Source organism: Antennarius striatus, chromosome 3 (genome assembly GCF_040054535.1).
Source record: "Antennarius striatus isolate MH-2024 chromosome 3, ASM4005453v1, whole genome shotgun sequence".
Classification (NCBI taxonomy): Eukaryota; Metazoa; Chordata; class Actinopteri; order Lophiiformes; family Antennariidae; genus Antennarius; species Antennarius striatus.
In genome coordinates, this window is record NC_090778.1 from 17,072,581 (window position 1) to 17,085,000 (window position 12,420).

At 38.5% G+C, this 12,420-nt stretch overlaps 1 protein-coding gene and 1 non-coding gene across 4 annotated transcripts in view; both read left to right on the forward strand.

Moving 5' to 3' along the window:
* sh2b3 (SH2B adaptor protein 3) overlaps window positions 1-12,420 on the forward strand; it is a 52,407-nt gene that overhangs the window by 24,858 nt on the left and 15,129 nt on the right. The gene's annotated exons all lie outside the window — the stretch shown is intronic.
* trnas-gcu (transfer RNA serine (anticodon GCU)) lies at window positions 6,453-6,534 on the forward strand. The gene has a single exon. It is a non-coding gene; the product is annotated as a tRNA-Ser (tRNA).

Sequence of the window (12,420 nt, forward strand, 5' to 3'; positions counted from 1 at the left end):
GCATTGTATTCATTAATGCACTTCATGTTCATAAAAAACTTGTTCTGTTAATAGTTCCTTTACTACTGTGATCAAAAGCATTGAATCTCAATTCTGAGGCTGTTGTGTAAATATTCATTCATACACTTCAGAAGTTCATAAAAAACTTGTTTTGTAAATAGTTCTGCTAATTTTGTGATCAAAAATACTGATTTGAATCTCAATTTTGAGGCTGTTCTGTAAATAGTTTTAAAATGCACAATAAATATAGCAACTTCTGATCAATCCATATCAATTTTAGACTTAAAATAATGTAGTGATTTAAGTCACACCCATTTCCGGTCAAATCACACCCACTTCCGGTTTAAGCCACGCCCATTCCGAGTACAAACAGGGATGCAGATAATTTAAATGGCTGTACAGATAAAGATACAGATAGTGGTGTACTCGCTTATCCCTAATCAGTACTTTATTTTCACGCCTTCATAGTGAAAAAAGAACCATAATACACAGATGTTTTTACACCTTCTAAGCCCGCTTCATCCGTTCTCATGGGTTGCTGGTGCTGGAGACTATTACATCTGACAGAGGGCGTGAGGCAGGGGACACCCCGGGGGCGACGCCAGTGCACCGCGGAGCCACAAATATGCACAGAAAAATGCATGCACACACTCACACCTAAGGTCAATTTGGAACAGCCAATTAACCTGAAGCGCATGTTTTTGGAGGAGGGAGGAAGCCAGAGAAACCGGAGAGAACCCACATAGACACTTGGAAAGCATACAAACTCCGCACAGAGCGGGTCTCGAACCCTTGTTTTGCGGCGACAGTGCTGCCCACTGCGCCACCCCAGTGTTTTATTTGACAGTAAAAATCATTTGTAGTTGCAGCCTTGATAATTAAGTTACATCTGCTTTTTCCAGACTGCTGCCTTTTGTAATCACCCAAGGCAAAGCCCTGTGGCTGTACGACATCATAGAATTGTTACTGATGCAGATGTATATGTAATGCTTGGATTTAGAGCAGAGATAACTCTTCAGAGAGACGTGGTTTCATTTTACATCATAAGTCTTGTATCTCACTTTCAAAGTCAAATCTTTTCCTCTTTCCAGGTATCGAGTTTCATGAAATTTTAAACTGTTACTTCATATTATTTCTTGCTTTGTTGACTGCTTGTTTCAGCACTAGCATAGCATAATAAAGTTCCTGTAACATTTCAACTTTTTAAAATATATTTATATGTAGAATTTTATCTATAATTTAATAACTCCACCCACCACACTTGAGTAGAAATTGGCTGAAAATTGAGTCCAAAACAGTGTTTTTCTCAAGTCAGCAGTAATGACTCCTGTCAAGAATACAGTGAGTAAAACAGCATACATTTACAAAAGCACCTGGAGTAAAAATAACCAAAGGGTTTAAATAACTGGAATCTCACAGATGTTATAGTTTTCACATATGAGCTCATTTAATAATATTGACTATCTTATAATTCTGTAAATTTATGTGAATAGTTACGCAGGCAGAGCACAAACTATTTTATTCACTGACATCTGAACTAATCACTTGTGTTGTCTTAAGATCTAATATGACCAGATTCATAAAGAGGGTTATGTATTTAAAGTTGTGAGCAGAAGTCCAGGACAGTGAAAATATTTGCACAAAAACAGGGATATTCCCTGTGGGGGATACAGCTGACATTACAGGATGATAAAAACATATTTTAGGAACTAAAGCAGGCTTATATTGTCTGCCCTTTTGGGATGAAGCCTTCAGAGGATGGGGCCTACATTGTCCAAGGCAGTGGGGTTGAATAAGCTGAACGCAATCCACTCTGTGGGACTCTATTCATTGACTTCTCTGCTCTGTGTTTAGTTTAGGGCAGCGCCTCTGGACGTACACAAATGGGTGTTGATCTCCTTTTAGAGAATAGGGGACCAATTATCAGAATACAACCCTATTCTTCATTTCATGGAAAGTTGTTTCCAGCCATAATGGAGGAGCAGAGTCTCTGACTTGTGGTCAAATATCAGATTTCGCATGGAGTTGAGCCAGTATTATTCTTACACTTCTGACTTAAGGCTATTGGATGAAGTTGTTGGTGTTTGAAGATTCAGTCAGTAACAGTCGACTCTGCTATTTGTGGGTTTTTTCAGTGACCACGTCCAAGAAGATGTTTTACAGAGCAGGCTTTATTTTAACAAATCAGAACTAATAACACACACTAGTCAAACTCTGCCTCTGTTCCAAGCAGCCTAGTACCAGTGGATAGTGTTCTAACAGAAAAGGGAAGTACTCTTTGCTCCATACTAAGTCACTTGTTTCCTTTTAGAGAATTTTATTATTCACTTTGCCTGTTTTTATTTACTCTTACTATGCAATCCTGTGTAAACTATTTCTAGGCGCAAGCACATCTGTGTCCTTGGACAAAAAGTTTCTTGTTTCTGTCTGAATTAAGAGTGAGTTGCAATCTCAAGTGAACAGACATGTGCTGTGGTGAGATCATATTGTGTAAATTAGATTTTTTAACTGGGTGGTACTAGCTGTGTGTAAAATTACTGCTTTTGCTTGCAATGCCAGTTGAGTTGGTTCTGAATCAGATGGACTGAAGATGCTTCCCTGTGGAGAGAATCCCTGTAAGGTTAATTTGTAGGATTCACCTATATCCAGATCATGATGAAGGGATACTACATCTCAATCTGGGAACTCCTCAAGATCCCACAGGAGGTGTCTAAAAAGTACAAACCGACACTTTGTATAGATTATATTCTCTGTAGTTAGACTGCAAACAAAATCAGTTAATGGAAGAAATCAATTTTTCATGACTGACCCATTGAAAACATACACATTTCTGCTCTGTTCAGAGATAGATTCTTTATAATATCAACCTAGAACATTGACTTAAATGCGTATGAAGCTGAAACTATGAAATATGAAGCTATGCTAAAGATGCAACTAAGGTAGCAGAGGATAACTTAAGGCACTTGATGGCACTTGGCATAACTGGTTGCTTTTACAAAAATGGTCTTGTAAGAGAAGATGTGCATGAGTTGAGGTGTGTGTGTGCGCGCGCGCGTGTGTGTGTGTGTGTGTGTGCGTGCGTGTGTGTGTGTGTGTGTGTGTGTGTTTCAATGTTTTCAATGTTTTTCATTTGCCAAAAATCTCTAGAATCATAAGGGAAGTGGAGTGGTTAGAGGCATGTGGTCAGAATGTTCGTCAGATCTCTTTAGATCTTCCTAGTTCTGTGCCTCTTTCTACAAGTAGGAGTGTCTTTACCTACATTAACAAAAACTCTTTGCTTCAGTGAGCACATGGCTTCAGTTTAGTGATTAATTGTATTTTGTTGTTCATGATTCTCAAACGTATGCTTTTAAAATTTCAGCTTTATTGTTGGACTCTATATTGTTTGTTTATTTGAATGTATGTGTGTGTATACCCTATAAGCAGTGTCAGTGCACATGACTTGCTGAGTAGGATGTGGAAATCCCCCAAAGCAGAGCTGTGTGACTCTGCTTTCGTTTTTTCTCTATGCCCCCCCCCCCCCCCACACACACACACATTCACTCACACCTGCAAACGCTGTCATTACCAATCACCAATTTGCAATGATTGTCTTTGCAAGCATATTAAAAAAGAATGTCTGTGAAGTCTTTTTTATTCATCACAGGATATTTGTGGTGAACACCACCAAAAGTAGTCTAAATTTATAGAAATATACGCTTCTCTGTGCTTCTCAATAGATAAGCAGGTAATGTGTCTACAAACATAGAGTTGCTGGATAATTAATCTTAAAACTATTGTAATCTGTTGCCCGAGTGTTGCAGTAAATCTTCCATTTATTTAGTAGAGAAAAACTCTGGCTATTCTATCTTGGCATTTATTTTTGTTATTTACTAATGGATTGGATTGTTAATCATTCTTATCCATCAATATTCTACCACCTATTCAGACCACAGTATTTAATTAACAAATTATGTCATGAAGTGATCTAAACAAATTAGTCAAGTATTTGTTGGACAATTTAATAGTAAATACAGTGCGCCCTCACACATTTGAGCATCCCGCTTGCGCCTAAACGTCATCGCGGATTTTTGGTAGGCAGTCCCGTGATACCGTACGTGCATTCTATTGGCTGACGGCATCCAGAAGTGTGCTACATTCCGTCAGTCTCAGACTCACATGAGACACAAAAGTGCTTTAAATAGTTGATAAGATTGTGGGAAAAGGTAATACAAATAGAAGGTGGTATAATATCAGTATACGGAGGGTCATAAATGTTTAAATTACCTTAAATAATAAGATAAATAGTTCATTGCTCAATTGCGGAATTCATTAATCGTGTGTGGTTCCTGGAACGCATTAACCTCGAGGAACGAGGGCGCACTGTATATAGCTTTAATTTTTTAATCATTTTAATCTCTATGGAGGAAAGAGTAGATTTTCTAATGGTTCCAACTTGTCAAATATGACATTGTTTTTTACTGCTTTTCTTTATCACACACAATGACAGACTGAATTAAGATGCATACTTGTTTACTGCATTACAAAAACAAACTGAATAACTAACTATACTTTAACTATGTTAAGTTGTGAGTTGTAAGTATTGTTGACCTTTTTTAAGCCTTACATAGAATAATTATTTCGAAAAAGTCTAACAGATTAATCAAGGACAAAACCACAAATGTTTGTGGATGCAGAATGTTGCTGTTGCCAAGACTGTGCATGGTAGGCTGAAAACGCACGTGGCAGAAAATTCTACAGACAACATTCCATCACATAAAACATTACACATTTCACCATTTCATCATACTCATTGTCTAGCACTGCAGATATTACAGAACGCCAAGTCCAATCTTGAGGCACGTCAGAACTGTTATAATTAAACAGATGAGGCAAAGACCATAGAACAGTGGCTAGAAATAAACTTGATATATAACTATGTTGAAAGTGGATGCGGGCAAAACAGCATAATATGACATAAATGTAGACACATCAGTGTTAAACATAATATGTTGACCTTGTGTTTGGTTTATTTCAAACCTACATTCCAATTAAGGATCCTCTTTCAATTCTCTTATTTTAATTGGTTAATGTTCAGTCTAAGTCTTATGGTCTAAGTCTTAGGCCTATTCAAGTTTACTTCTGTCTTTTTTAATTTGAGGGTTCAAGTACTTGTATCTGGTATGGAATATGCTGAGAGCCTTTTTCCATTCTTTACATCACCATTCAGAAACCCCTTCTGTCTGAGAGTTTTACACGAACACTCCAAGCGAAAACCGAAAGCAGAATTTGTTCTTGATGATTACTCTAGCCATCTAACACTCTGGAACCATTTTGGTGGAAGGCACATAACCAAACTGATCTTGTGGATACTGAGAAAGCTGTAACTGGTTAGGACCTGTGCCTTTCTTCCCCTAAATCAAAATAATCTTCAGATCCTGCTGCCATGGCTTGGTGGCCTGATTTCTCCATCATCCTCTGTCCCTTGTTGCATCGACAACCACAAACAATTCTATTCATATTCAGTGAATTATTTAGTGAATTTCAACCAAACCAGCATGAACACAATTAAAGTATTAAGAAAAAGGGAGAAAAAATATGAATCTAATTTTCTATGGGGTAGTAGTTAATGCAGTCAACAGGTAACATGGCTAGAATAATTTCAACCTTGCTTTCAGCTATAAAAAACTGTTGAATACCCATCAATGAAAAATAAAATAGTATAATTGAATGGAGGCACTGTTAATATTACCTTAATTCTATCATGACAGGAAACATGATGAATTGCACTAGTTAGCCAGTAACATTTTTTTTATTTGAGCAATAGATCTGTCCAAAGGTATTAGATTTAAGTAATGTTTTGTTATCTTCCATTCTTTCCTTGATTCTACTATGACTACTAGCATCAGAATCAACCTTGCTGCTCCCCCTCCCCCATCCTGTCAATTATAGCTAACATATTAATTTTCTGGGGCTCTGTCTGCTATCATATAGAAACGTGTGAATGACATTAGCTTGTACAGTTTAAGAGAATAACAGCCAGATGTCTTTTCCTGTTTATACTTCATTCCAGCTCAATGCAAACTGGTTTATTCACTTATAATGGTGAAGCAGGAAGGAAGGAGGATGAGATGGCCGAGTGATTAAGGTGATGGACTGCTAATCCATTGCGCTCTGTGTAAGTGGGTTCAAATCCCATCCTCGTAGGAGATTTTTAGGGCGGCAGTAGCTCAGTCCACCAGGGCTGGGGACTGGAGGGTCGGTAGCTCAAGACCCATGTCGGGCAAAAACTTTTGAAGTGTGAACTGGCAGTGGAGAGGTGCCAGTTCTTCTCCCGAGCACTGCTGAGGTGCCCCTGAGCAAGTCCAGGCTCCCTTATAAGTTGCTCATCGGGGTGCACCATGAAGGAGCTACCCACCCCACTACCCTTCATGCTTACAGGCTGTGTGTGTGTGTGTGTCTCACAAAAGGAAGACGAGGTGGCCGAGTGGTTAAGGCGATGGACTGCTAATCCATTGTGCTGTGCACACGTGGGTTCAAATCCCATCCTCGTCGAAGATTTTTAGGGCGGCAGTAGCTCAGTCCACCAGTCATAGGCTGGGGATCAGAGGGTTAGTAGCTCAAGACCCATGTCGGGCAAAAAAACCCCAGTATCTTCAACTTTTCCTTTCGGCTTTTCCCTTCAGGGGTCGCCACAGAGAATCAGTTGCCTCCATCTAAACCTGTCTTCTGCATCCTCTTCTCTCACACCAACTACCTTCATGTCCTCTCCTCTGGACATGTCTAAACCATGTCAGCTTTTCCACTCATATACTGTGAACAGTATATGAGTGGAAAAAATAATTTCTCCGATGCGAGTTTAATAAAGTACATTTCTTCTTCTTCAGCATTATACTATGCATGTGAATTAGCAATATAGTATAACTTCAGATTTGACAAATAATTCCCTTTTGGGGATTAATAAAGTTGATTTAATCTTTAATCTTTAAACCAAGAGCAGAAATCAATGAATATTGCCATTGACTGTTCATTTGCTCATTAGTTTTGATTTGATGCTTGAAGTGAAAAATCATTGGAAACATCTTCAAATGAGGGAAAAAAGCTTCATGTAACAGGGATTGATATGTTTACAGCATATTTTCGATCAGCACTGCTACTGGACACACACACACACACACAGACACACACACATAACATGTGGATGAGTTGCACACATTTCTTCGATAAACAAACAGACCCACACATGCAAGCAATTGCCATCCACTCTTTAGTGAAAAAGTTTATGCTTACTTTTCTTCAATACTAAAAAGCATATAAACTGAAGAAATGTGCCAACCTTTCATGATGATTGAAGAAGATAGATGATATACAAAGGGTAGAAAGCTGTGTTAGCTTCCTATTTATTCAGGAAGTAAATTTCCAAATGATTAATCAATTTCATTTAATCAATCTAACTTGACTGGGTAAAAACCAATAATGCTACTTTGGGAAGATTTGCAGAAGATCTTGTTCATTTTAACACAAATTAAAATTCTCTTGCAGACTTATGAAGGTACTGTTGTCAAAATGCTTGATACACACTCACACTCATATCGACGCTCAATCTCACAGTGTTTACTGTTTAATCTGATGGGCACATCATTGGTTTTTCCCTTTGTCCTTTTTTACCACACTTTGATTAACTTTTACTTGTCACACAGAATTTATTCTCATTTTCATATTTGAACTGTTAACTTTGAACAGTTCACAGGCTAATAACAATAATAATAATAATAATAGCATACTAGAAGAAGATTAAGATTTCAATAAAAAAAAGTCTTAAATATTATCCATACATTATTAAACAGATTTCCACACAGCTGGAAGCAGAGGTTGGACAATGTCTTAAATGTCAGAGCACTATTCAGTCAGAATCAGGATCAGAATCCTTTATTAATCTCCCAAGGGGGAAATTGCTTTTTGTCACAGTCACTCCGCAGCATAACAAAATAAAAAATAAATAAAAATAAAATAAATATAAAGTAGAAATAAAAAGGGCAGATAAATAACAGAATAAAGAGACAATTAAATCTAAATCCTACTACTGAACATACTCCTTTGTCACATCAGTGTTCTGTAAAGTGGATGGAAGTCATTGTCCAAGATAGCCTTTAGTTTGGTTGGCTTAGTTTTCAAGTTGATAGAGGAACAGAAGTACAGACAGGAAGTGTGACACGAGAGAGGACATGTGGGACTTTGGGATATTGTGAATTCAAGGGGTAAATCCCGGATCAGTGAGCTGCAGAAAAATTATATCTCAGGCAGGTCCAGTATGATTTTAGCAGATTCAGGCTCACAAGCAGCCTTCAGTGGAGTGTGAGTGAAGGCAGAGATGTCCGTGGCTGTTTAAGCATGAAAGAAGACACTAAATTAACAAAGAAACATGTCCTTTAAAAAATGTGCCATTTAGTCAAAATGATTCACGGACCTCACTGTAAGTAATTTTCATTTGGACTATTTCCTTGCTGTTAATCAGAGGCAATAAAAAGAGTTCTCATTTCCAGCACTAAGCAGTTCATATGAAGACTCTTCAGATCTTGGATTATCTGGAGTAACTGCTAACACATTTTTTGGACAGAGATATTACAATCGCATGTTTCAATTGTAATTTTCCAGTTCTTTTAGTACCACAAATGAAATACCAGCCCTCTCTGTTCTATTCCAACAGAACCAGAAGTCTCTGTATTGAATAGCTCAAACCTTGGGGGAAATATATTAAAACAATATGGATGAGTTTTCAAGAGAATTCAGTCTGGACATACTTTCCATTGTCAATAGAAAATTGATATTATTATGTAACAATGTAAAATTATCTCCTAATCTGGGAGCAACGATTGAAAGAGTCTGTACTCAGTTTATTAGGTATACTTTGCAAAACGGATAGTCTCGGTAATCCGGTTTCTCCCGTTAGGGGTTGCCACAGAGTGTCATCCTTCTCAGCCTAACACCAACTGCCCTCATGTCTTTCTCACTACATTCATCTACCTTCTCTTTGGTCTTACTCTTGCCCTCTTGCCTGGTAGCTCCATCCTCTATACCCTTTTACCAACATACTCAATATCTCTCCTCTGGACGTGCCAAACTGCTCTCTCTAAATTTGTCTCCAAAACATCTCACCTGGGCAGCACGGTAGCGCAGTGGTTCGCGCTGCCGCCTCACAACACGGCGGACCCGGGTTCGAGTCCCGCTCTGTGCGGAGTTTGCATGCTTGAAAGATGCTTGCTCTCCCCGTGTCTGCGTGGGTTTTCTCCGGGTTCTCCGGCTTCCTCCCACCTCCGAAAGCATGCGCTTCAGGTTGATTGGCCGGTCCCAAATTGCCATAGGAAGGAGTGTGTGTGTGCATGGTTGTATGTCTTTGTGTGTGGCTCTGCGGTGCACTGGCGTCGTGCCCGGAGTGTCTCACGCCATATGCCGCCGAGATAGTCTCCGGCTCCCCATGACCCGCTACGGCGGATACAGCGGTGACGAGCTGAAGATGACTGACTGACATCTCACCTTGGGTATTACATCTCTGATGAACTCATTTCTGATCCGATCCAATCTGGTCACTCCTAGAGAGAACCTCAACACCTTCATTTCTGCCACCTTAAGCTCGACTTCCTGTCGTCTTTTCAGCGGCACTGTCTCTAATCCGTCCATCATGGCTGAACTCAAAACTGTCTTATAAACATTTCCCCTTCGTTCTAGCAGAGATTCTTCAGTCACGCAAGACACCTGATATTTTCCAGCCTGCTTGGATCCATTTTCAGAAACACAAACTGACACTTCCAAAATAAAGTTGAATGAACACTGCTAAAACAATTCACAAAAACAGACCATGAAGGGAAAGACTCATTGAAGGACTGTGTTCCTCTTTTTTTTCTTTCGTGTTTTAGCAGCCCAGGAAACTCATCTGGGTGTAAACTGTAGTTGGATATATGATATATGACTAAATGATTAAAATACAGTGCTGTAGTAGATTTGTAGTCCTCTGATCAAAGTCTTCAACTTTGTCTCTTAAACTGTCGTAAAATGATTATATTAGATGTTAGTGAAGTTAATACATATTTAGAGCTTTTTGTACTTGAAAAACCTTGTCTTAATAGTGGGTGGGGGTTTTATTATAATGAGCTTGTACTTGTCTATAATTAACTGTCCTGATATGGTGGTTATTTTTTTCTACCCTGTCAGCCAGCCAAATTGCACTTTGTAGACTGCAGAAACCACAGCTAATTCATTTGCAAGGAACTACAGTCACTTCTGTGAATCCCAAGTGTGCTTCTGCATGTTTGGCTTGCATATCAGCATTTCTGAGAAGTATACAAGCAGGGCAGTGCAATGAACTGACACATTTTGTCACTGCTGAAGGCTAAGTCAGTGACAGCGTTTGACAGGTTTCCTAGAACGCACTCATCTCTATTGACCCCACAACTTGTGCTCATTATGTCTCACACCCTCCATGTTTCCACAAATAGAACTGATTTTGCCTCTATTCAATATGTACGCATATCAGGATATAAAAAGTACCAGTGCATTCACAATCATTTAAAATATAAATATATATTTTTTAAAAATTGTTTTATGTTACTGTGAAAGAGTTGACAGAAACATCCTTTATGAACAGTTAATAAACGAAAACCTAAAACTAAACTAATACAGATATTCATTGTTAGTGAATTTACAGATAACTGTAAATGAGGGTGTCACAATTTCAGGATTTATTTAAAATGTCAGCCAGGTGCCAAAATGTAAGATAATCTTTGGCTTAAAATGTTTTAAAAAGTGCATTTGTCATGCATTAAGGTATCAGATACCTCTACATGTATGTCAACCGGAGAGGAGAATCATGTGAATAATTTGGAAATGAAGAGCAAAGACTGTGTCAAAAACAAATACCTCAGCAGATTCTTATTGTTTTATCATTCTTTTGATCTACTCTTTGAGTTCAAAGAGTCATTTCACAGCCTGATCTTCCCCGGCCTTTAATGAGTAAGATTAACTCAGAGTTTCACGTATGATTATGACAGATTGTTCTTATTTACTTCCGTTGAGTTTGTGATACTTGTGAACTACAGTAAATGTTGTGTGGATCAGTAAATGTGCCAGAAACATAATTTGTTTATTACAGAAAACAAAGATTTCCTTTCGGTTTAGCTATCTTCACTGTATATTGTAATTTACCATTCTGGATGATGTTCACTTCCAGTGTTATTAAATAGGCTTGTATGTTTATATTTTTATATTCAGGATGAAAAATGTACCCTCCCCGGAGTGAGCCTGAAACAAAATCTATTTTTGTCCCAACTATGGAGGAAGACCTCAGGAGTGTTTATCTGTGTGACAACAGGTGGTAGAGTCTGGTGTTGGAGTTGAGGGGTGAACACAAAGCCAGCTGCTACAGATCCTTATAGTCTTAGATGCAGCTTTAGTTATTTTATGAACACATGAAATATTAAGCTCATTTTCTAACATACCAAGAATTTGTGGACAGTAGTCATAAATTAGGCAGGCAAGAAATGTCCCTCGTGTTTTTCATCAAGCATTTAAACCATTTATTTTTAAATGTGTCCATCAGCACTGATCCAATTTATTCAAACTAACTCACAACTCACAAATATATGTACACCCAGTGCAACATTAGCATTTCTAAATGTACTCTAAAGTCACTTCAAAGATGAAACATGACAGCTGTAAATGTCAGATATGTGTGGACTGAACTGTAGCCTTCATCAGAACAGTCAATGAAGATGTATGTAATAATTCCATCCTGTTTTCTACATTGTTAGATTCCTTTGAAGCTTGACTCATGCTCTTTTTAATTAAGTGATCTAATTTTGATTTCTTCCGTAATAGTTTCATGGCACAGGACTGGAGAATTACCATCACCAACTATTCATCTTGTTGAACCAACTCCTAATTCTCTCAGTAATTTTTGGAAGCAGGCTTTAATTCGCTTTTCTTTTGCAGACTTTCTACAAGTTTTGGTTTAAATCTGTTATATACGTGAATGGAAAAAAGAAAGGTGTGGTCTATTTATGTGTTTAATGATCTTTGGCCCTGAAGTATACGCTACATATGTACAGTATATTGGATATGAAAACAATACTTATCAGCAACCATATCCTTTAAGCATGCACCATAGAAAAGGAACGCACCAATGTTCTCAGTCTGAAACCAAGGGAAGAGCAGACAGATGTGTAGGTCAAGGTCTCCTCTGCCTGAGGGGCCCTGATGGGCGGTGCTATGAGTGTGTCTTTGTAGGGTAACTACACATGCACTGTCCAGAGATCAGCCTACATTCAGTCACACACGCACATACACACACACACACACGCACACACACACACACACACACACACACACACACACACACACACGCCTGCAAGATAGCATTGGCTGCTGTGACCCTCAGAGGGGTTGAGG